The 24,675-nt window shown below is 37.5% G+C and overlaps 2 protein-coding genes across 11 annotated transcripts in view; both read right to left on the bottom strand.

Moving 5' to 3' along the window:
- Antp (homeotic protein antennapedia) overlaps positions 1 to 24,675 on the bottom strand; it is a 219,082-nt gene that overhangs the window by 182,649 nt on the left and 11,758 nt on the right. The gene's annotated exons all lie outside the window — the stretch shown is intronic.
- Positions 12,922 to 24,675, bottom strand: part of Ubx (ultrabithorax) — a 388,698-nt gene continuing 376,944 nt past the window's right edge. For 9 of the 10 annotated variants that reach the window (XM_087403023.1, XM_087403021.1, XM_087403016.1 and 6 more), the window contains one exon: positions 20,968 to 23,982. The gene's annotated coding sequence lies outside the window, so the exon portion shown is untranslated. Of the gene's footprint in view, positions 13,215 to 20,967; positions 23,983 to 24,675 lie in introns of those variants that run through there. The other variant, XM_087403017.1, reaches the window with a different exon arrangement.

Below are 24,675 nucleotides of genomic sequence, written 5' to 3' on the forward strand. Positions count from 1 at the left end.
CTACTTCATATAACGATAACTCAGAAACGCGACGTCGTCGTTCGCCGTGTACGCTTTGCCCCATCCGTGAAGAGCTCCGGCGTAAAATATGTGTCTGGTGTCTTATTCTTCACCCGGTCGGTTTCTCTCGAAGGCAACAGGAGAATCGAGAAATGGAAGAAAATAAGACAAGGAGAGAATACAAAGCACGAGGGGTTTGAACGAGGATGGTCTTTCTACAACTCTTCCGAATCCTCATCATTGCTCCAATGCTTTCCGCTGCGTCGTTGCTTACATTCACCATTTCCACAATTCTGCACAAACTTATTATCATCGTGGTCCCGCGTGGATGGTCGCGAAATACGCTGTCTGTCACATTAGCGATCCAAAGAAGAATATCATACCGGACACTTTTGATAGTCGCGAGATATTGCCATCGCCATGCTGGCGACTGCCCGCACAGTTTCATTCTATGAAGCGTGCAATATTTATATCGGTATTCATCAGTTGTCTTTCATTAATATTTAAGAAGTCATCTAATTTCTTTTTACACAATGTTGATTACCGCGCGTTTCATTAAAATATGTGTGATAATGGATAGACATTAGACGGTAGATATAGGCGCTTCTATAGAGGCCGATGACATGAGTCAGTTCTTCATGACGATGAAAGGGAGATTACTTCGCAGTGGTTGCTTTAGGAGAAGGGCGGAACGTGTTCTTGCATACATTTAAAATATTCTGGTTGAGAACCTCCTCTCATAAACTTCCTCACGGTTGTATGTACTTAATACCTGTGAAAGTGTGTAAAGGAGTAATGTATGCGGTGCTGGTAATGCACTTAGGGAGATAAGAGTTTCCCACTTATCCGAGGACATTACCGGATCTAAAAAATCAACAGAGGTTGCAGAAGAACCGAAATTTAGCGAGAAAAATATTGTCACTGCAAGTAGGTTTACCGAAGGCGATAGCCTTGTAGAAACACGTACCACTTTCTCATTGGTAGTAGAACGAGTAATAAAATCAATTTGAAATATTTACGATAATTGATATACATATAATTGAAAAACTCAGTGTGCGGCGTAATATGTGATGATTACCAATGTCTTCACACACTTCATTTGTCACAAATTGCCAACCACGAACAAATTAATGCAAAGTTTTTTACGTAATGCCTCCTGATATCAAGACAGGGGGTTGAACCTTTCCCCTTAAAAGAAACGTGCATTAAATCACCGGTACTTCGTCCGTTGCTCTCCTCCTTTGTCCTTGGTCGATCGTAGAACCAGCAAACCGTGGCAGGTTCTACTTATCTCGAGAAGGAAAAGGGAGCACCTTCCTCTTTTTTTTATCTAGTTACGAAGATGCGAAGGCGCGTCGCAAACCGACCGAGGGAGACTTTCTGCCGGTGGTACAAGGAGGTAAAGGGATGCTCGAGGGGGACGATGCGAGGTTGGGAGAGGGGATTGAAAGCGCAAGGGTGTTATCTGGGTGGCGGAGGACCGGAGTACCAACATAAATATTAGGCTCCTCGTTAATGCCTCTGGTAGCTACTGGCGTTACGTTTCGCAGTAAGTAAATTATGCGATATGAAATTATTAGCACCATTAAAGAAATTTATACTTTTTCGGTGCTACTCCACCCGACCCCACCTACATCTACTCCAAGGATTCCAAAGGAGACGAAAGGAATGGTGACGATTTTTCCACTTTATCTGCCTGCCGGTGCTCGTTTCCTTGCCTTCTTGCCTGTTCTGGAACACCGCAACGATATCAGTCCGCCCATCCCACTTTTCGCTTCCCCGTGCCTACTATTTCCCTTCCTCCTGCCTGATACACCGCTTAATGTTTTTGCAAGAGCCAATTCTTATTGTTATCCTTCATGTAAGCTACGGTTAGTGCGCTTTGATTGTCAGGTATACATTCTACCGTTTACTTTATATTACAAGTTTACTTTATATTGGTTTGAGATATATATACGTACCATAATAATAATTTTTAATCGCTATATGAGCACATCAATCAAATCAAATCCTACAAATTTAAATTTTGATAGTAATTAATACTTCTTTTTCGATACTTTGTCTTCATTTGTCACTGAATCAATGATGCTTAACATTTTATGAACTTTTTAAATACCTGTAAGTCTACGTTTTCTTAAAACGAATTGTAAAATTCGATTATTTGAGAATCCTTGAAATGTGTCCTCGTGAAGAGATCGGACAAGCATAAAAAATTCCGATGGACCAATCGCGTTGCGCAACACAGGTATGAATTTTGAGGCGGACTGTAGGCTACATTCTTGTGCCGTGGACAAATAAAACGAGCCGACGAAGACAACATTATTACGGAGCGCTGCCAGCCATTGCTCATGCCCTGCTTCCTTACGTATTTCCAGCCATATACATGTACAAGGGCGCGTGAACGCACATCCAGCATATATTCTTTTTCATGTACATATCTGCTTATGCACACAACGACATGGTACAAGCGCGAATGGTTGGATTGAATCAGTTCTACGCCTCTGCGGTATCAATATAATTGAGTTTACTTCCTAAATGAAGTAGATTCGTTAATTAAAAAATGCTCTCCCGTGTTTACGTCACATCCATCACATAATACATCTTCACTGCCTATAATGCTGTATGTAATGAAAAGTTATGATAACAATGATATGGTAATTTCAGAATTCTTATCTTATGTGATATCTTAAAGAAATAATTTTAATAAGATTTTTTTTACTTTATTATATGTATATTACTTTATTATATGTAATAAATATGATTATAAAAATAAAGAAATAGCATTATTTTACCATAACGATTAATATTCTAACTTATAAATCAACATAAGAAGAAATCACACTTACATAAAAAAATTCAATGTTAAATTTTTGGGCTGTAAAACAAATATTAAACTGTCAGACACTTAAATAAAGATATTAAAATTATAAAAAAAAATATAGAGAAAGAATTATAAAATAAAAAAAAATAATTTTCGACACTGCGTGAAGAAATAGCAGCGAACATCGTTGTCATTAGATTGTACAGGCCTTAAAGCCAAACTACTATGCTGAGATATACGAGTACGCGTTCAGTAGGAAAGAGAATAAAGGACTAAAATGGTGAAGAGCGCTACAATGGAGTTGGCACGCTCTGTGGTCATAGAATCATGGCTGTCTATTCAATGAGCTCGAAAATAGCCTTCTTCTACAGATATCTCGTGGGATTTCACGGAATAGCATATTTTATGAAGGTGCACAACCTGCTGTACTTCTAATATCTTATGTCTGCGTTATTAAGTGCTAATTCTATAATGTAATTCACCATTCTAAGTTTAAGACGTCACAGATTATTATTATCAATAATATTGTGAATATAATATTAGTAGAAATTTCATATAATTTCTCTTGAACTTATTTAATAAACTAATTTTTTTAATATCGATCGATTATATAATATTTCTATTCATTATTTTGTTCTATAAACTTATCATATGACTTAATTTTTCAAGTTAAATTCATAATCTCAATTAAAATTAAAAATAAGATAAAAAATAAAAGATACAGATAAAAAATTGTACAGACACACAAGCTAAAGATTGTGGACGATTGGTGGAAGCTGTGGAAGGTAGGAACATGGTGGTAAAAGGGTCGTCCAAGAGGTCACTGCCGAAGGAGTCGTAAGAGGGCGAGGAAAGCGGGTGGAGTAAGGAGGAAACACAGAAGGGGTAAAGGGGCAGGGGTGCTCAAGAGGAGTGAGCGGAGAAAGGGGCAAGAGGTTGCCCTCCATGAATCACGACACAGAGGCTGATTTAGAGGCCCAGAAGTTGCCGCTATAGGTACTAGCTGCCGCCTGTAACCTCCAGGTGAACTTGCTGCAGAGTGTATCCTAATGGATCTTATGTGAAAATATCGAATACAATTAACAATATTATTTTCAAGTTTTTGTCCCACATTGACTTCCTTTTATTAGATAACAGTTGTGTTACCAACAAGATTTCTTATATTATAAAAATCTTTCTATACAGAGCTTTAAAATGCGCAATTCAGTATCTTATTGAATAATTGAAATGTATTACGATATCTTTATCAATCTTCCAATCTATTCGTACCTTTTGTAAACGATGTATACATCGTGCATGCATCGACGTTAATGGATAACTACACGGATATGTGCGTCGTAATATAATGCAATATATTGTTTGAATATATGAAAGAAATAAATACAATTTAATATATATATGTATACATATATACATGTATGTACATATTTTCAGCTAGTATATTGTTTAATTATATGTATTTGATCAGAATATTGTTTTAATAAAACAGTCAGAATTAAGTGTGAATGCTATCGGGTTCAAGACCGTGAAACGGACGAATAAATTAGAACCAGTACCTGTCCATCGAAAGCATGGTACTGATAAATTTCCGTTCGCGTCCTCACAGACACGAACTGCATATATTTTACATTCTCAATTCGGGATGAACAGATTTATTGAGCTTCACAACGTCCAATACCGTTCACCTCCCTTGACAATCTTTCTACTTCACCGCGTATCTGTATGTATATAAATCTCAATTGTTTTTAGAGCTTTATCTACTGACTACATGGCGCAAATGATGTAACAGCGAACCAAGAGTTTTTTGTAAATTACTTGTGTTATAATTCTAAAATTAGCAATGCTGTGCAACTGAACTAACAAATAATCAAAATTTATAGAAACAATTTGTACAATTTTGTACAATTATAAAAAATTTACGATGATAAATGAATATATAAATTAAAACTAAGTACAGTTTGAAACGCGCGAAGTTTACGGTTATAGAAAGATAAAAAAAACAATGAGTTCAAATATAAGTGGAATATATATATATATATATATATATATATATATATATATATATATATGGAATGTGTGTGTGTGTGTGTGTGTGTGTGTGTAACAGAAGCAAAAAAGAGACAGAGTTAGAGGAGCAAGAGGTATAAGAGAGGGGAGTACAGCAGAATGAGTAAGTGCGAGGGCTCGTCGCTTCTCCATTTCAAGCCTAAGCGCGCCCATTCATCAGGATTTCGGCGCGCAGACGTGCTTTATTACTGCTCGGTCGAAATTGCTATCCTACGACTCCATTCCGGTCCGCGAGCTTGCATGCACCGTATCCAGGCAAGCCTCTTTCGGCATAGTCAGGATAATGCATTAGTGCCTTATATAAGATTCAGCCACGCGCAAGCGATCTATATTCTTAACCAGACAGGGCGCAAGTTAACTAAATTTAAATTACATTGGTAGATAGTACGTCGAAGGTATCTTTAATCGTAATCTCGTATACGTCTTTAATCGCTATCATAATATAAATACTTAATAATAACTAACAATCTATAATCACAAATCATTGGATGATAATCCGTTAATTTTTCTACGATAATTTATCAGATTTCTTTCTTGGCTGCTACGGTGCGAGTTTCAACAACCTGCTGGCATGCACCGCGCAATTCACACGACGGTCGCGCGAACACGACAATACGACGATCTTTCGCACACATATATCTTTCGTATACATACATGTACGTGCATGCATATGCATCCTCGGCACGCGTGCATTGCATCCCCGACACATGTATACCCGAATACGAATGAAAAAGCTTAATGCGCCATTATTTACTTGATAGTGGACAAAGGGTTCCAGGGGCACCAGCACGTGTTTACGCGTTTATAACAGACGTGACGTAGAGTGGTTATATTCTAGGGGGGTGTGTGCGTCGGGGGTGAATGCCGGCAGGGCCGCGACGGGTTCGCGTGGAGATGGCTGGAGGTGGTCGGAGGCGGCGGAGGCGCTGTTTTGTGATGCAGCACGCACATTACCAGACCGTAATGCGGCGTCGGGCTCACCGGTTCATATATTTTATTTAGCACTGACACACACGGGGCTGAAATTACGCGCAGTTATTAATGAAACTAAACTATTAATTTAAATTCCATTGTTCCATTATAAATAATTACCTGTTAATTACCGGCGAACCGGGCCAACCGTGTAATGTGATTGGGGGACAAACAAACGATTGGGCTAACAAACGTTCGTTACATCGTTAATGTTACCGCTGTATGTTTTTGCTAATTTACGTTTTATTTCTAATAATGCTGCTTAGGAATTCCAACAATCGATCATTAAATTTATATTCCGTAGATTTGATTTGTCATTCATTACATATTTTTATTTTCAAAATACAAATGTCAAATTGCGTTCATAAAATAGTGAATTTAATTTTTGACTATTAATTAGCGATCTCTCATGCTGAAGCTTAATGAGTAATTATATTTGTCTGCGTTTTAAGCATTATTTATTATGTCATTGTATTAATAAAAATATAATCCGGTGATTACAATGACTCGAACAAATTACATGAATTATATCTCCAGCCTTCTTACTGAATATTATCAACTGCTATGTGTTCACTCAATTGCGAGACAAGACTATCGCCATGTTCATATTTAATTAGAATCAAAATATGACAAGAAATCGAACGTTGTGTCAAATATAGAAACTCGTCAAGCTTTTAAATCATATTGACTAGAAAATATACAAGTTTGGATTTCTGACAATTATGTACTCAATGTTTTGACTTTTATTTAATTAATATGACGTACTGAAGATGGCCAGATATTGATCGAAACGTCTATGTTTTATATTTATGAACGCAATTGATTTTTAATATATGACATACCACTACATCTTGTGTTGCTCCTTTTTTCATACTGTTTATTATCAATTGCACTCAATTATCTCATTCTTAAGTTGTAATAATCAAATAATGAGAAGTAAGGATTGGAATGGAATAAAGAAATACCCTCGTGCCTTTTGTTTCCATCATACATATATAAATATGCGTGCGTGCTAACAAGTATGCTCATGTCTCTTAGGACTGATTCAATTAATCAAAGCTGAGTCGGCGGCCGGCGCTGATTGCTCTTGCGATGCACTTAGTCGCGTACATGTGATTACATGCTGTGAGATAGACAGATGAGACTACGTGCCTGTAGTTAATCTTTCATGTGTCAAACGATACAAACGACATGAAGTGGAAGGTGAGGGAGCAGAGAAGATGCGTGCTGAGAACTTTGTGTATATATACACGGACAACTCTCGTATCGATATAGCGGGCATCTTTGCGCGAGGTGACTTTTAACTGCGTGTTGTGTGTGAAGAGTTCGTGACTGCCATACGCGGCGACATAGGTAGATGTGTCACGTTCAGGAATGGCATTCCAACTTGGTGAGCGAATTGTAAAGGGATCTCTTAATAAAACGGTCATAAGACGCGCAGACGAAATAGCTACAGGATTCAATTCAATTATTGCTTTGTCGAAAAACTCATAAAATATAATCCTTGTAAGATAAATGTAATGTACTACCTTTCCATAGTTATAGTTTTGCAAAAAAAAATTGATCGTTATGTTATCTTTAGAGTTCAACCGAAACTTTTACCGAAACTGAAAACGAACACTTATTACGTGTTAGTTTCGACTGAAGCTATGTAGCTTTTCTTCATAAATATTAATTTTAATATGTATAATTATTGTTTCAATAATTAAATTATGATGTTTATGAAGAAGAAATTGGTTTTCGATCTCGGTCCGAAATTCAATTATTGTTTCAATAAATTATGATATTTATGAAAAAAAAAATGATATATGGGCATGTCTATGCATATGACTTTTACAGGATTCCCATTTTTTAATTTTAGTTTTGATTTCGGTTTAAGTTAACATGTAGCCAAGTTTCGGTTCAGTTTCGGCAAAAGTTTCGGTCAGATTCTATAGTTATCTTTTCGACACTTCACACCGGTGCAAGTGTGACATGCAGTAATTGAAATTGCAGGCAGTAGTCGGTCACACATAATAAGAAGGCGCCTTGATGCGAGTACGCGTTTGCAAACACGTATCGAGCCAGGAAATCACGATCACGAACACTTTAGTGTGCCTGACGTATCGTGGCGCCGGTGACAATTTATTATTCGTCGCGAACAGAACATTCAGGTAAGTGTCATTTTTTGTCATTTTTTTTTTTTCAAAACTCACTGTAGAAAGCAATATATAAAGTAGAATTATTGTCGACGTTCAAATCAGTCTGAAAATTATATCTCCAATTTTTCACTAGTAGAGAAAAGTTATAAAAAAAAAAAAACGAATTATCATACGAGCAAGATTTCGTATTTCACGATGATCGAATTTCCCATCATTTTCACATTTAATACATCCGTTCTCTTCGAATTTGGGAATAGTCGGTACGGAGGGACAACGGGGATGAGAGAGAAACGAATCGAAGAGATGACGTAACGGAGACATAGTGCTGCCAGAAAGAGGAAAGCGCGATAGAAGGCATCGGAGCGCACCGGCGCCCTGCTTCGGCTCCGTCGAGGCGCCGGCGTCACTTCCGCCCTTACTCCTATTCTCCCTGTTCCCTCCGCCGTCTCGTCTCGCAACTGTTCCCGCCGGTTCCGTGGTTCCTATCTCGATTCAGGCTGCCGCTTGGAATCGCAGAGCCTTGAAAAAGGAGCAAAAGGAAATGTACACTGACTGCCGACGTTGGTAGGCGTTGCCCTCACCCGAGTGCACTCGCCAGAATCCCGCGACTACGACCACTCCAGCCACCAATAAATAAATATGAGATGCATCGGCTAAACAGTTCCCGGGTTGTTGATCCTGCGAGTCTTGTATAAATCAGTTTTATATCAGTTTTACTCTAGCATCCACGTCACATGACCTGGGCACGCTCGTACGTGTGTAAAACTTCGTATCGGCGCGATACGCGTTTTCGCGCTCTTTGTGTTTCCGCGTATATGTGTACATTTCGACAGTATCAAATATCCAAGATGCAGGTACAACTATAAGCTTGGTAATTGAATTAAAATATTGAAAGAGCATGGCACGCTTCCAATTATCTCGCATCAAAACGACGACATTAACACGTGCTTATATTATATATGTCGACAATTATTTTCATTTTCATTAAACTTTATCATGCTATTTAAAATTTACCGCACTCTCCTGAACTCATTATTTGATGGTACGTGCACGTGACGCGCACTGTAATCTTCCCCATCCCCGTTTAAGCCATCACCCACGCGCCATCTTTTCCCGAAAAAATAATAAGCGAGAGGGTTGGTCCTGTGATACACGATGTAGGAGACGGGAGACCAGGGTTGACAGGGATTCATAATTTCATGCGAGCTTATTGCAGTCGGTTATTTATCCTCTTTACTCATCGTGCATGCAGCTCTTGCCTAAGACTCGTGGTTCCGTTCCGCTTGCGGTTTTCGCCATCTCCTACTTCTCTTCTCTCTTGTTCCATCTGGTATGGCATCATATCGCAGTTTCTTCTGGATGAGTCATGATACGTCCAAAGCAATGTCACAGTTTAATTTCATACGGATCGCATTGTTCACTCGTGCGATTATTTGTACACTACAAATCGATTATTTGATTTTAGTTACAGCGAGTCCATATACAAAAACATTAATTTATAAATAACTTGAGAGTAGATGGCGATAATTCAAGGATTATTTTCGTGATTGTTGCATCATAATAAAGATAATGAGAGCACAGCTTTTACACAATCCTCGCTTTCGACGCTCGTGGTTACAAAATTGTATCGGTTTAACTTTCCGACAAGACAAGTGTTGATTTACGATTCTCGCAGGCTATATATTTCACAGTTATCTGATTTAAAACTTTGTATTAAACTTTCTCTGAAGGTTAAATCCCAATGGGATTAACAAGGATCGTCGGCATGGCGTCGAGTTTTTGGTTTTTCGACTAGCATTCATATATTTTGATGGAAAATAGTCGCCGTTTCATACCGAGTTAGGAAAAGGATATTTGTGCAGACAGAGCAGAACCGTGAATATTTCCGGCCAGATTTTCCGGCCAGTATCCGCCGGCGTTACGAATATTCGGCCAGTTCGGTGGCCAAATAGTCCCTCACTCGCCGCCTGCTCGCTTGAACACGGAGGATAATCCTCGTGGATTATTGCGCTATCACGTGGGTCCATACGTGCTCACGAGTAGGATGCCCTAGGACGTCGTATTTGTATGCCGTGGAATACACCTACGTGTTTGTATCGCACAGGTTCTCCATGGAAACCCTTGCTAGGGGCCGGGCCTGCTGCGATACCCTAATTCCTAAATCTGTCGCCATAAGTCCTCGTTACAATAAATAACCCGACCGGTGTGTCTGAGCTTGCGTCTCCTGCTTTCCCCTCCTTCCCTTCTACCTTCTCCTTCTCCTTCTGGACCATCTCCTGCTGTTTTCTCTGAACTAGCTTTAAATAAACCTACTTTTCGCGCGCATACGATATTTAATTGTTCCATTCCAAAATGTCCTGCATTATATAAAATTATTTATCAATTTATTAACAAAAATGTTTCGTAGATAAAAATATTTTTTTATGTATTGTATATTATTCTATGGCGCTTAATGAAAAATAAATTCTGCATTAGAAATATAATATATCAATAGATTAATAGCGAAATGCGATAATAATACACATATCCGAAGAAAGATATTAAATTTCAGAGTGGCAATTTTATTTTCTATTTTTAAAAAGCATCTCTTCTTTAATCCTGCGATATTTCAATTATTATTTAAGATTTATATTTTACACCATCGATATTTTCGATTTTCAGCTACCGTCTTATGCTTGTTCAACATATTGCTGCTCTGATTTACATTTCTTCTATCACGCACTTATTGCATCTTATACTAAAAGCGTACACAAAAAGGCATGCTAGGGCGTGAAATAATACGATCGATAAATCCTAATAAATGTCTACCTGCCCTGTACAGACATATATAAATAAAACGACGGTGTTCTCTCTCTCTCTCTCTCTCTCTCTCTCTCTCTCTCTCTCTCCTTCTTTTTTTTTTGCGCGCGAAGAGCGTGATCAAGCGCATTCTGTCCATGTGTGCGTGGTCACGTGCGTTGACACGCATGCGCTACATCCAACCATGCTATACAGCTTCATCATGGGCGCCACAATATATAACAACATGTACTGATCATAGTAACCTGGCCGAAGATCTTTCACAAAAAATCTTTGATATAAAAATAAACATTTACAAAAGAATTATTGGGCAATGATTGTGTTATAAATTATTACTAGAGCAATCTTAAATTATATGTGACAATTATATTTACGCGAACAGCATATGAATTGGAAAGTGAAGACGTTTCATATAATTTTAGCAATTAAATGACATATATTATTTTCAATTTAAGCAAATAATTTTAAGAAGTTGTAAATTAGATCGTAATAAATTATAAAAATATTAAAATCTGATTCAACATAAAAAACCTTGAAAATATAATATCTAAATTATTTTGCTTATATTGCAATTATAACTTATATCTCGCAATTATATGTTACATTAATGATTAAATTCAAATATTTATGCATAAAAGCCCTAAAAAAAGGTACTCTTGCGCAACTTTGTCATAAAATCGCAGTAGGAGGTAACAGTAACACAAGCTCAGTTATAGTTGCTGCAATGTGAAGATGCATTCAGAATAGGAAAGAAAGGAAAGGGAAATAGACAAAGAAGAGTTAAAGTTAAAATCACGTGTGAGAGAGAGAGAGAGAGAGAGATGCATTTGGAGAGTGTATGAGAACGAGTCGTTAAGGGGCGGGAAAGATGGCGTAAGGGGGTACGAGGGGGTCGTGAGAGGTGGCGGCGGCAGGGGAAGGTGGTACAGTGGAGGATGAAGGTGGTGGGGGTGTGCATTGCGGATTTATTCCCGCCAACACATTCATCATGGCGGATTTAGCTGAACCCGTAACGCATTGCCGTGGATATATATCTGCTTCCATCCCTACCCTAACTTTCTCCCTCCTCCGTCCTTTACCCCTCCCCACCACCTCATCACAATTCCGACCGAATCCTCGCCGGTATATCCTGTATTCTGACAAAACCTCTCTTTTTCAATGACTTCCTAACTCTTTCCACAATACGTGAAGCGAAAGGATACTGGATCGTTTACGATGCTCCGAGTATTATGTTTTGCAACGGTATATTTTACCATCGCGATGTAATAACATAAATATCACTACCAATTTAACGAATAGCTTAATCTCCATCTAAACATCATAATTTGAAGAAAATCTAAAATAAAAGTCCGTCACAATTTGCATCTCGCAATGATAAATTTAGAAAATTATGCTAAAATGAGCTACATATATGCGCAGCTTTTTTTCCTTTCTATTGACCATTCGCGGCAGAAACAGACTGTAAATAGCTCTTTAATAAATCTTTGATGTGCTATCAGCAGCTGATCGCAATGCATCATGGCGTAGCGTTGACAGACCCCTCTAACTACTCTTCACCCTTCGTCCTCTGCTATCCCCTCTCTTCTGCTCCGCGTAGATATGATATTACGGGGATTGGTATAAATCTATGGCTCATCCATCTACATTTTATCCCCGGAGAACCAAGACACTCACGCAGAAACGCGCGCACAAGTGCACACACGAGCCGAAACGTGCACAAACACCGTCAAAATCTTCCTTCTTCTCCACTCCTCTCATATCCTGAGGGTCCCTATTCGCCCTTCTCCCTCGAGACGGTTCAAATCCGATCTCCAGCTCAACTCACCCTCCCCTGCCGGCTCCCTCGTTCCACCTGCTCTATCGAGATTCCAATAGCGGCCTTATCGAAGGCTTTGTACGATGAGGGATCGCAAGCTACCCGGGTACTTTCTGCGGTCCTCATGATATTTCACATTTATTATCATATTTCAGTTATTCGCAATCATTCTTTATCAAATCAAGATGTTATTAACAAAGATGCGAAAAAAAAAATCGGAGAAAACTCTGCGCACTTTATAAAAGTGAGAATTTCGTTCACAAAAAATTAAACGTGATAATATTGTAGAAAATAAATTAGTGATCTTTAATATATTATATTGAATTGTAATAATTTATTAATTTGTAAACAATGTCAGACATTTTATTTTAATTATTTTCTTTTCATATACCTATAACTAGTATATATTTGAGAAGAAAAATATACTTTATACTTACTGTAATTTTTGACAATATATAAATATATTAACATTACAATCTACAACAAGCATTAATTAATTAAATTATATTTTATTCAACTCCAGAAGCTCTTTCTCTCTCTGGTACTGCCAACGGGTGATGATTCATAAATGATGAGTCCAGAATTCCTTGGCGCCATTCTGTAAATACGGAGGGCAGCGCGTTAGCTCAAAAAGAATTCCCTGCGTCATCTGTACACTGCAAGTTCGTTTCTCTATTTACTCATCGCATTGAATCCAAATTTCAGTACTACTCTACATTGAATGTTCAACAGAAACGTACTATTACTTGATAGAGTACCACCCTATAAGAACGAAAGAGAGAAGATATGTACACACAAAATTCAACTCCTAAAGAGTTGACGGTTGCAAAAGTTATAAACTAAACGCACGCATAGTGCAAGAAATGAAATCACGATGCACTAAGATTTGATCGCATGCTCGATTAATACTGAGGTTATTCTCGAAAAATTGATAGTTAAAAATGATAGGAATATTTTGAGATAAGGAAAACTTGCTTCGGCCTATTCCCCCCCTCCCTTCCCTTCCTCCCTCCCCGTTGGTTTAACAAAGTGCGATCAACGGCGGTATATATAACAGCTGCTCCAAGTGGCCCTTCCGGTAAGAATGGGGAGGAACGATTCCCCCTTTTCACCCTAGTGCCTGTTTTTTTCCCTATGCCAAATATGGCGGTTGTCTCATGCAAAGGCTTTGGATTTCGATTTAATTCACGTCGTAAACTGTGGTGCGACTTTGAAAGATTTATTATGGAATTTCTTAATTCTATATATTTTGTGTAAAATATCGTTGCTAGTAATCATTCTTAACTACATTCTTATTTTATGTTCCGCGAAACGTTTCTCGACGATTTATATCGTGACAAAAAGATTGCCATTTCTTACTGCACAAATAAGTTATTCGCCGACGCAAAGGACTTCTTACAAAGTCGAGTTACTTCGTTGCCCAGAAATGTGGCACTGATACACCTCCAAACAGTACGACGTAGTTTCTTAACTTCTGCTTTCGTCATCAAACTTTCATGAGGTACCGAACGATACGTCGAGCAGGAAAAACTTGCCACGAAATTACCAAGGGCCCTCCGTGTCACAGCTCGCTTCGTATGCCACAGCGTGGAAGAGGGTTGAGTAGGGGTAGGATGGAAACTAAGCAAGAGATGGCAACGAAAGAGAAAGAAAGAAGAGGTGTATCCCGACCCAAATTCAAGGGACGAGAAAACTTGGCTCGTCAATCAGCAGCCGGAACGAAGAAAGTTCCGGTGCGAGGACAAACGCTTGTCCTCTCGCTGTATATCTTTGATATCTTGTCCACGAGTGTACACGACATTCGAAGCTTCGTTCTCTCTATTTGCGATAGTTTCAGACACAGTATACAATCTCGTACATCTCTCATTACACTGCGCGCGAGAAGAAAACGCTGAATCGTATCAGTCGAAAGGCTGGAGATTAACGGCGGAACTTTGGTGGCTAAAACAGTGATTAAGTGCCGCTAACCAAAATTCAATCCGGTATTAAATTCTCAATAAATTCAAGAAATACGGTCTGACGGGACTTGTAAATAATGAGTTTAAAGTGACATTCACATTCATACGTAGAAGAAATTATGAACAAATTATGAATATTAAGTATAGTTGGATATATAATTTGAACGTACCTAAGAAAACTTATAAAGAAAGATAAAACGTGCATTACACTTTTAGTTGATTGCTTACTCCATTTATTTCTCTATGAAGATAACAGTGGCATTGATTACAGAATTATAAGAAAGTAGTTACAATCATATTATAGTATATAAAAACAAGACTCTCTCTTATAGCAATATGATATAAATAGAGCAAAAGAAAAATTCTTATTTTCTTGTTCCCGAAATACACGATGCCTCGTCAATAGAGATAATTGCGACGAAAAGACAAAGATACAATCAAAATATTTGTGCATCGAACTATGAAAATTAATGAAAAATTCTATAAATGTGTGCTGTGAATGCTGTACAGGGCATTGTTAGCCAATGGAAGAATATACCGCCATCTTCAAAGGTTTTCAGGAATACATCAAGATTCAGTTAAATCATTTTTCATAACGGACGAGTGACTTCCTCGAAGAGGCCGTAGCTCGCGTATAGCCGCGACGGCGACGGTCGTCGCCCGTATCTCACCATGGCCATCAGTATTTTCCAACTTGTCTCACGGATTCCCTCCCGCATGTCCCCCTCACTGACGTAAGTAACAACATATATAAAAGTAAGTGACTCGACTCTCTCGCGGGGCGGTGATACAGGGTCCTCCTATCTGCGAAGTCTATCGGGCAGTAAACAGCGTGCGGCAGATAAGGCGGGAGATATATTATAGACTCCGTCCCGTCGCGTACGAGCGTATACAGAACGAGGCCGTGATAGCTGGCTGGCTCTAGCCAAGCCCAAAACCCAAGCGCTAGAGCACGGGAGGTGCGCTCTATATATATTTCGCTTCTTTTTTCGCCCGAGCTTCGTTCTGGTAAAAACGCCGCCGGCGTCTGAATACTCGCGCGCGGAGGACGGAAGTCGGTTTGCAAGCCAAGCATGGGGCGGCGGCGCCGAGCAACCCCTTATTTTACTCCTTCCTAGTCGGTGGCCCAAGTAGCTGTGCCTCCCTCTTCCCTCACCCTTTAGGATCGACTCGACTATCCCCGCTCGTCGCCCGCACCCGGACTCGGTTCACCGTCCTCTACTTTAACTTCTTTCACTTCTCGATCTTTTTCTTCTCTAGCCAATGCTCGAATGCTCGATGCTGCGATACATCACGTGCACGCTGTTGCCAGTTGACTTTCTATCTCTCCCACCCTGCTTTCCTTCAGCAGACACGGAAATCTAACTCCAAACTCACCAAACGAACATTTCTCCTTTCTCTTTTGGCAAACTGCCATCTATTCACAGATTGAAACTTCTTACTGTTAGGCTTCTACGATAAGAATTGAAAAAATTACGATCTCTGCAACTATCAATGTGATTTATTCACCGGATAAATAAAATTCGTTATACTGTGTACATTTTAAGCGAAACTATTGTTACACGCTAAATATTGTTACACAATTTTATTATAGTTCGTAGAATAGTCGTGCTTTTCGTCACAGTCGGCGCATTTGCGTGGATAATTTTATACACGAGACATGTTAGGAAGGGAAGAAAGGATTATGGTTTATTTCAACGTTATTTCAAAACGATGCAATGTTGGGGGCAAGTTATTATACCGCTGTCAGCCACCGCACTACCCCACGTTGATCTGCATAACCATCATGGTTTCCCCTACAGAACGTTCTGGTAGAAGACCAGCCCTTTGCCGTGACTCCAAACCACTCAATAGAGACGCGGCTATCAGCCAACCGCAAAAGCGATTACAAATTAACGTGACGTTTCTTCGCGCTTTAATATGAACTCCTGCTATGTCTCCCATCCCTCTTACGCACACCCTTTCTTACTCCCCAGGGGACGAATACAATTATCGTCCCTTTTGTTTCACAATTGCAGTTACTTCTCTGTTTCCTATCTGGAGGGCGAATGATGTACTATCTATTTTTATTTTTATATTCTTATGTCGATGGTACGCTAGTACGATGCTTATTTGTCGTTTTGTATAAAGATACTATTTTATTAAGAGTCTTATATACGAGGAATTTTTAAAAAATATACATTTCTTTTTTCAATAATAAAAGATAAGTTTATCAATGTCAAAATTAATTAAGAAGTAAAAATAATAGAATCATATTAAAAATAATGTTATAGAAATAGAATATATAGTTCATTCTTTTAGTGTAGTTAAAAATAAATATGTTTTACATATAAAATAAGAATGTATATACATACATATACATATTTTACATTTAATAATAGAAAATTATTATGATTTGTTGTGTTAAAATTTCTGAGAGTTATATCTCAAACAATACATGAGTTCTAAACAAGCTTATGGATATAGTCAACTATCTGAATTTAATTTTTCGAACAAAGCAGACTTGTTTCCTTCTCTCTTATGAAAAAAGAAAAAAATATTTGTAGCACGTAAAACAAGCCGACACAAAGTTATCTCCCACGTAGTTCTAGATTTACGAGATCCGCCGCTGATTTCAAAGCCATGTTAAAAATGGAACAGCCTTGACAGCATGGTCTATTCCCCTCTAATTTTAACGGTCGATGCAGTCCCATATTTTTTTTACTAAAAAAAAATCTTAATGCGTGACGACCTGATCACTGACATTGTCACGCTTCCGCAAACATTTTTGGTCGGTGAGTCCCGTTAAGTCACAGTTATAATTTTAAGATGTAAAATGTGCATTTTTAGCTCTATAAATTTCAAGGTTTTTGTACTGGAAAGTCTTATGAAAAAGATTATAGGTGTAACAAAAATCTTTTTAATTCAAAGATCTTTTGTTGTAAGAAATCTCGAGGTTACAAGTTATACCTGATATATTTATGTAACAGTTTCCTTAATTTTGTGTATTTAATAATGCCTGTTACGTATTCTTTAAATTTTGTAATACAAATATGAATAAATGTATTGTATAAAAGATAGACTCATAAAAAATATTTTAATATAAAAATTTGAAACAAAAATTTTGTTAATATATATATAATAAATTTAAAATTAAATATGGAATAAATAATGATAATTTTGTTATTAAACATGTAGAAATTTAAAGCTTAATTTTTTTTATATCGTCAACAATATATTGTTAATATTTAATAATTATTTTTGAATATAGTGATTCATTTTATATAATATGTTTTTCTTACATATGTATAATGTAGGTATAATTTATTTTGTATAATATTTATAGTATGTAGATTTAAGAATATTTGACATTAAAAGTTTTCATCTCTTATTTTAATTAATTTTCACAGAGTTCGCTTTTCTAATTTCGTGCCTCAATTTATAAAAATATCAAGATGTATCGCTTCCAAGTATCATTTACCAAGATAAAATTGTCTCTCATATATTCACCACGCTATGTTTCTCATGTAAATACTGAAAGAAACTGACATCACCGAGGAAATGCTTTGATCCCATCATCTAGATACTTAAGATGTCAAAGCTCCTTATTAAAATAATTTAAGATTTGTATATACAGCATTACTAGGAAATTTTACTTTGTGCGTAGTTCGTATGATATACTATATATTTAGGTGACAGAATTTTATAATAATTTAATATTAAAACAAAATTTATTTAAGTATACGAATTCGATCTATTAAAAAAAATTAATATTCTTAATGAAATAAAAGATTCAATATTTAAACACAATATATGTATATATAATAAGAATTATTAGCACTTATATATGAATACATATAAAAAATAGTACGCTCTTCCATGTTATGCAGATAACAATGAGAAATTAAATTAACAACTAATTCATAAAGGATCAGGGACAGCCAATAGCAGGTGGACGTTACCGTTATCTTGAACGGGGTTGTCCAACCAAGAAATAATACAAGTGCACTAGGCAGAAGAGACCAACCTACCCCTTACTATCCGCACACCCGTCGCCCGCAGATAAATCTTCCCGCCCTCTAATTGGCCTTCCCTCCATTTCCTCGGCCCATACCCTTGGTCGACCTGTTCCTTCTTCTCTTCTCCCTCACTTCCATGCCTCCTTCTCTCTGTATCCCCCTTTCCTCTCCTCGTTCGTTTCATCTCGGTTTCACTTCCCTACCTTCCCGGGCACGGCTCCAGGGAACGTACTCACCCTATGCGCCACCACCCTTCCCTCCCACCATTCATCTCTAAACCGGCGAATTATTAGAATTATTAGACATTATATTGGCCGCAAAATGTCCGTTAAACCGCCAGAACTCAATTGTAAATTAAGATTTCTGATAATGCCGTGAGATGTATGTGTTCCAAACTTAGCAGCTATTATTAAAGTTCTAGATTCATATATTAGTGGGATTTGTTCCCAGAATCTATCCAAAGAAGTATCAGAATGTATGTGTAATACAGTGCGTAAATGTAAATATATCAAAATATATTTTGAATTCTGAATCTATTGATCCAGGTCTATCAATTATACAATAAATTAAGATATATTTAAACATTTTATCAAAATGATGTTTTGAAACAAAATAAAAGAGAACATAGAACATATTCCTCAGGAATCCGAGAAGAAGACTCAATATTAAAGCGCGATATAAAGTATGAATGTCTTGACTAGTGTAAACGAATCTTAATGAGAGCGCTCCTGAAATGCTTGGAGATATAATTTGTGCTCGAATCGAAAATGATTCAGCACTCGTGGAAATAACAGATACTAACCGAGAGTTATGAGCGCATCGTTACGAATACGTGTAATATTTGCAGCAGCAAGAGCAACATCAGCGAGGCTTTTGCATTTCTCCTTCTCTATCCTACTCGACCGTTCTCCATTTCTCTTTCAGCCAACCAACCACCTCACAGTTCGTTTCCGTGTTGTTACATAATACACGCTGCGGCGCGGTTACGTGGATGAGGGATGAGGTGCTGCGTTGCCTAATAACCTCCCCTTTGCACAACACCCCCTCAAACCCGACTGAATCCTCCTCCAACCCCCTTGTTATACCAAGCGCACAGGATACGATGGTATTTGCGAGCGGTGCATGCAACTACGGGCAAACCACCCTGCAAGAGCACGACGATATAGAAACACCGCTAGAACATCGCGAGAGAGAGAGAAAGAGAGAGAGAGAGAGAGAGAGAGGGGGGAGGGAGAGGAGGGAGAAGAGAAGGAGACGAAGGAAGAGGAGGAAGAGGAGGAGAAACAGGAGGAGGAGAAAAGGGAGGAAGTATCTGAGGGCACCAGGTTACGGAGAGAGAAGCGTGAAGTAATTATATGAGGGCGGAGCACGCTAGGCTCATCTACACCTAACACATTCATATCAGTCGGCCCGAGCCAAGGAGCTGCTGAAACGTGAAGCTCGTACATCAGGATTTCGTTGCTGGGATAGTAGACTCCTCGAGGAGTATCGCAGAATGAGTTTTCACATAACAAAACCTATTGCTGATTCCTTCGTATTGAACAAAAAAAATTCTTAACATGTGGCACGCGCAAATTCATCTTTTCATTAATTTTAATATATTAAAGAAAAATGTTGATTTGTAATAATAAAAATTATAAAAAGATTTTAAAAGAAAGATATGAACACTTTATAATAGTTGAAGACAAAAAAACTGTGCCTATTGAAAGTCGTTTGCACCGAATCAAGAAACTTTAAAAATGAATAAAATTTCTCATAATATCTAGCCATCAACGAAAAATCATTGCACAGAATAGAAAAGAGCTAGGTGGAAAGATTAAAGAAGCAAAAGAAAGATGGCGCGGAAGGAGGAGAATAGTGTTATACATTTAAGTGAATACACCTATATAGAGGGACTTACTGGGATTCAATTACCGCAACGTCTGCAAAGCACGCTATTCCCACACCCTTAAAAGACTACCCCTCGCGTTGTGCGCGTCCCTACCTTTCCATCTCCTCAAGAACGAACAGGTGCTCTTGTGCCTGCTGTAAATTGTTCCCCCTGTAATCCAAAGTAAAGCGGTCGTTTTATCCGCGCCATGGCGAGATGGATGCCTCGCTACGTCTTTTCACGTAATAGATTGCAGCTACACAGCTAATACTCTCGGTTTTGATCAAAATTATGTTTTTTTACCGACGTTTTTTACTTAAGAATGAATTTTAATTCATACTTAGTCAATGTTAACGATAAATATCTAAAAACATAGCGGTTTATACAACAAAATGAAAAATAATGCATTCAACTAAATAAAAAAGTTAATAAACAATATGTGAATTATTAATTAATGTCATTTTGCTTTAGAAATATAATCTAAAAACAATGTGTAAAATATATAATATAAAATTTTAATACAAGTTTTATTTTTATTTCTTTTAGATAAGTTTTGATTCGATCTTAAATTTATACGACTTAAAAGTTGTATAAAATTATAATACAGTTACAGAAAAAAAATCCTTGCGATAAAACACATATGTAATATCTTCAAAACCTATTACTTTTTAAAATAACTATCTTGATTTAGTATGTAACTGATTAAATTGATTTCATATATATTTTTGGATAATTAAATTTCATTTTTATTTATCTTGGATAAATTTTAATATATTTTTTATTAAATAGCATTGATTTGAAAAAAAAATGTAATTTTATTTCTCGGATTTGAGATAATAACGTTCAATATGAAAGCACGTGCGTAATGAGATCTCCAAAATGTGATTTTCGAGAATCGATTTCACCCTTAAGATTAAAGAACCAAGGATCACAAAGTTATAACTAAGGATCAGAGAATAGGAAGTGTTGCGTGAGACCAATAGCAAACTTATGCCTAGATCGGTTATGTACCTTCGTTCGGTTCGAACATAGGTACATAATTCATCGGGCGTGCACCATTGTCGGGAGCTTCATTAATACAAATGGCGTCTGCTGAATTCTGCCCCCAACCGCTCCCCGCTACGTGTACGATAGTAACGAGAGCTTCCGTCTGTACATGTGGGTATGCGATTGTGTATGCTCGTGCGTGTTAGCGCACGTATATAGGAATAGCGAACGATAGAAGCATCCACCATGCTATGCTGAACGTGTGTGCCACCCCTGGAGACGCCGAGACACGCGGGACATATTTTTGCAGTCCTTGTCGACTTTCATGAGGAAGTCTTTCCGCAATAACATATTAATATCCCCGAGCGTCGCGAGACTTATGGTTGTCCGTGGAAAGCTCAACTCTGGATCAACGTGGCGCCCGTTAAGGCGGTTCCATCCTGTACCGCGATGACACTGCCTAACGAGTGCTTTAAGTGCCATAAAGCAAGCGCCGCACGTTCTCTACTTTCTACATCGTAATATCGTTAAGGAATTGTTAACGAAACGCGCGATAGAAAATTTTGCTCGCGTTAAAGTAATATTTTTGTTAATGACAAACAACCAGATCAAAGAATCATATAGCTTATTATCGATCTAGAAAATATTATCATATTGTTACCGTAAAGATCGTACTCGCGATGTAATTTAATAATAATTGAATATATTAATTCTTAAAATTTGATTCATATCGCGGAAGGGTAACAAATGACGGGATCAAGGAAAGCAGATCTATGGTATAAGGGATAAACTGCTGCGGCCAGGGCCGCAGGCAATGAAGCGTAAGACGTGGAATTTTAAGTTTACATCGCATTTATTTTTTTAGCAATCGTATAATCAATGTAATATTACAATAGCGTTCAAAACGGCAACCGTCCCGAAAAACGTCGGAATATAATCTTAGTCACAGGCAGCTAGTGCGGCCCTGGTCGCTGTCGGATTACATACAATCAGGATTCAGATTTGTAAATAGTTAGTATCCTAATATATTACAAAAAAGAAGAATTTGCCACGCGGAACATTTACACAAATAACTACCATTACGCATAGGTAACACCTATCCCTAACACAGGACTATGTGCCTAATTGATAACGTATAGCACAGCAGAGCAATGAAATATTTGTTCCGAGAAATCCACAAAATAAATAACTATTAACATTACATACCTCTTAGAAATACTGCATTTACGTATTATTCTCACATCCTCTTAGCGGCTATTCGTATACATTCATTAACTAGAATAGAGTTGTTTTATAGGATAGCGCCACAAATCTCTTTAGAGCAGGCGTTTAGGTACTAGATAGAATACATACATTACAATATTCGCATTTATAATCCATCTTTTCGTTTTACTTTTCTCAGATCATTGCTGATTGGAAAAAAGAAACGTTTTCTCTTTCTCTCTTTTTCTTTAAAAGATCCTTTCTAAATTTATTTTAAAAGAGATATCCATCTCGAGATCGCGCACTCTTGACCGCTTTAGCAGGTACTTAAGCAGACGCACATCATAAACGTTTCTATACAACATTAACAAAATTATCGAATATCGATATATATATATATATATATGTATATTTTGTACCAATCGAAAGCATTACATTTCCATCATTAATTCATCTCACTTGCTGCTGGTATACGTTTTCAAATAATAATTCTAAGTAATAACGAAATGAAATAAAACAGTCTTTTTATAACAAATGAGCGAAAATTACTATTAGCAAAGCGAAAGTGGTAACAATATAAACGCACTCTCTTATTGCTCGCAAATAATAAAAAAATAACAAAAACATAACATTAACAGATAAAATCGGTCTAGTTTATTTCCTCTCTTTATCTTTTTTTTTCTCTCTTTCTTGCGAGATTGTATCGAGTGCGCATTTTCGAGAAAAAAATATATTAAGCAATGAAAAATGAGGAGAACCGTGCTAATAGCAGTTTTGTACATTGAATTATGATAAAGAGTCGTGCCTCTGTTAAGTTCGTCACGAACTAATAATTAATAAACATCGACTCAATCTCATCTATCGAGAGTTAGATGCTTTTTACGTCCTATATATTAACCCTATAAATAGTTGTAGCCTTTTCGTTACGTATTTGAGTTTCTAAGTTGTGTACAACCTATCGCAATGCACATTGGGAGAATGTGACTCTGTTTTCGGTCGATTTTTCGCAAACGACACCCCGGATCCGCGGCTGATTGGCCACCCTCGATAATTCAATCCCCTATCTACATGCTACTGCACCAAAGCAGAAACTACAGGTAGAGAGACCAGAAAGGGGAACGACTACAACAGAGCTAGGCTTATATGGATGATACTGTGTACTTGGATACTGATTGGTCTGGGAGCATATCGGTCAAAGTGAGCTACGGGAGGTAGCCATGGTGGGGGAGGTTCGTCACTCACCGGGTGCAGCATCCGATTCGCCGCAACCGATAAATTGACGATCGACAGATACGCACATCGACCATCTATTTGGCATTGCAGAGACAGCGGGTGCAGCCTGCCACTCACCTGAAGCATAAACAGAAACGACGAAGTGTTAGCTTATTATTTATGTTATCATAAATTAGAATGCACATAAATTAAATTTTTGATAGTGAGCAGTAAATATAATCATTTTACGCGCATTAATAAAGTACAAAAGAAATTATATCAATAAGAAATTATAATATTAATGAGAAATTAAAAATATTATTAAAATATATGTAATAGGTCATTATTGATGGTCTATTTGCTGTAATGGTCAGACTAAAATTTACAACGTAAAATGTTAAAATCTTTTAAAACTGTGAAAGGTCTCTATTTCTTTTCAGAGAACGAAACCATCACGTAAGACCAACTGTTTGGGAGTTTGACTTAGGACATTTATATATACAACGTGGTAGGGAAGCGATGGGTCGGGCCACGAATGCTAGTTCAGCTTCTTTTGTAATAGAATGAATGCACATGGTGCCTTGTCCGGTCACATGCACGTTGAGTCTGAGTTTTGGTAGTGTTAGTATCTCGATATCAATAGTTCACGTTAAGAGCGAAAGGGTTAGTCTAGGTCTCATGGGGAATGAGAGAAAACTTTACATCACTATAATTCTATTTCGTTTACATGATCAATATTAAATAATAAAGAGTTAAGATAACAAAAATTATAATAATTATGATAAACGATTTATTAAGACCGTATATGTGAACAGCAAGTAAGAGTTTAAT

The sequence above is a fragment of the Acromyrmex echinatior genome, chromosome 2, assembly GCF_024713525.1.
Source record: "Acromyrmex echinatior isolate Ae372 chromosome 2, ASM2471352v2, whole genome shotgun sequence".
Taxonomy (NCBI): Eukaryota; Metazoa; Arthropoda; class Insecta; order Hymenoptera; family Formicidae; genus Acromyrmex; species Acromyrmex echinatior.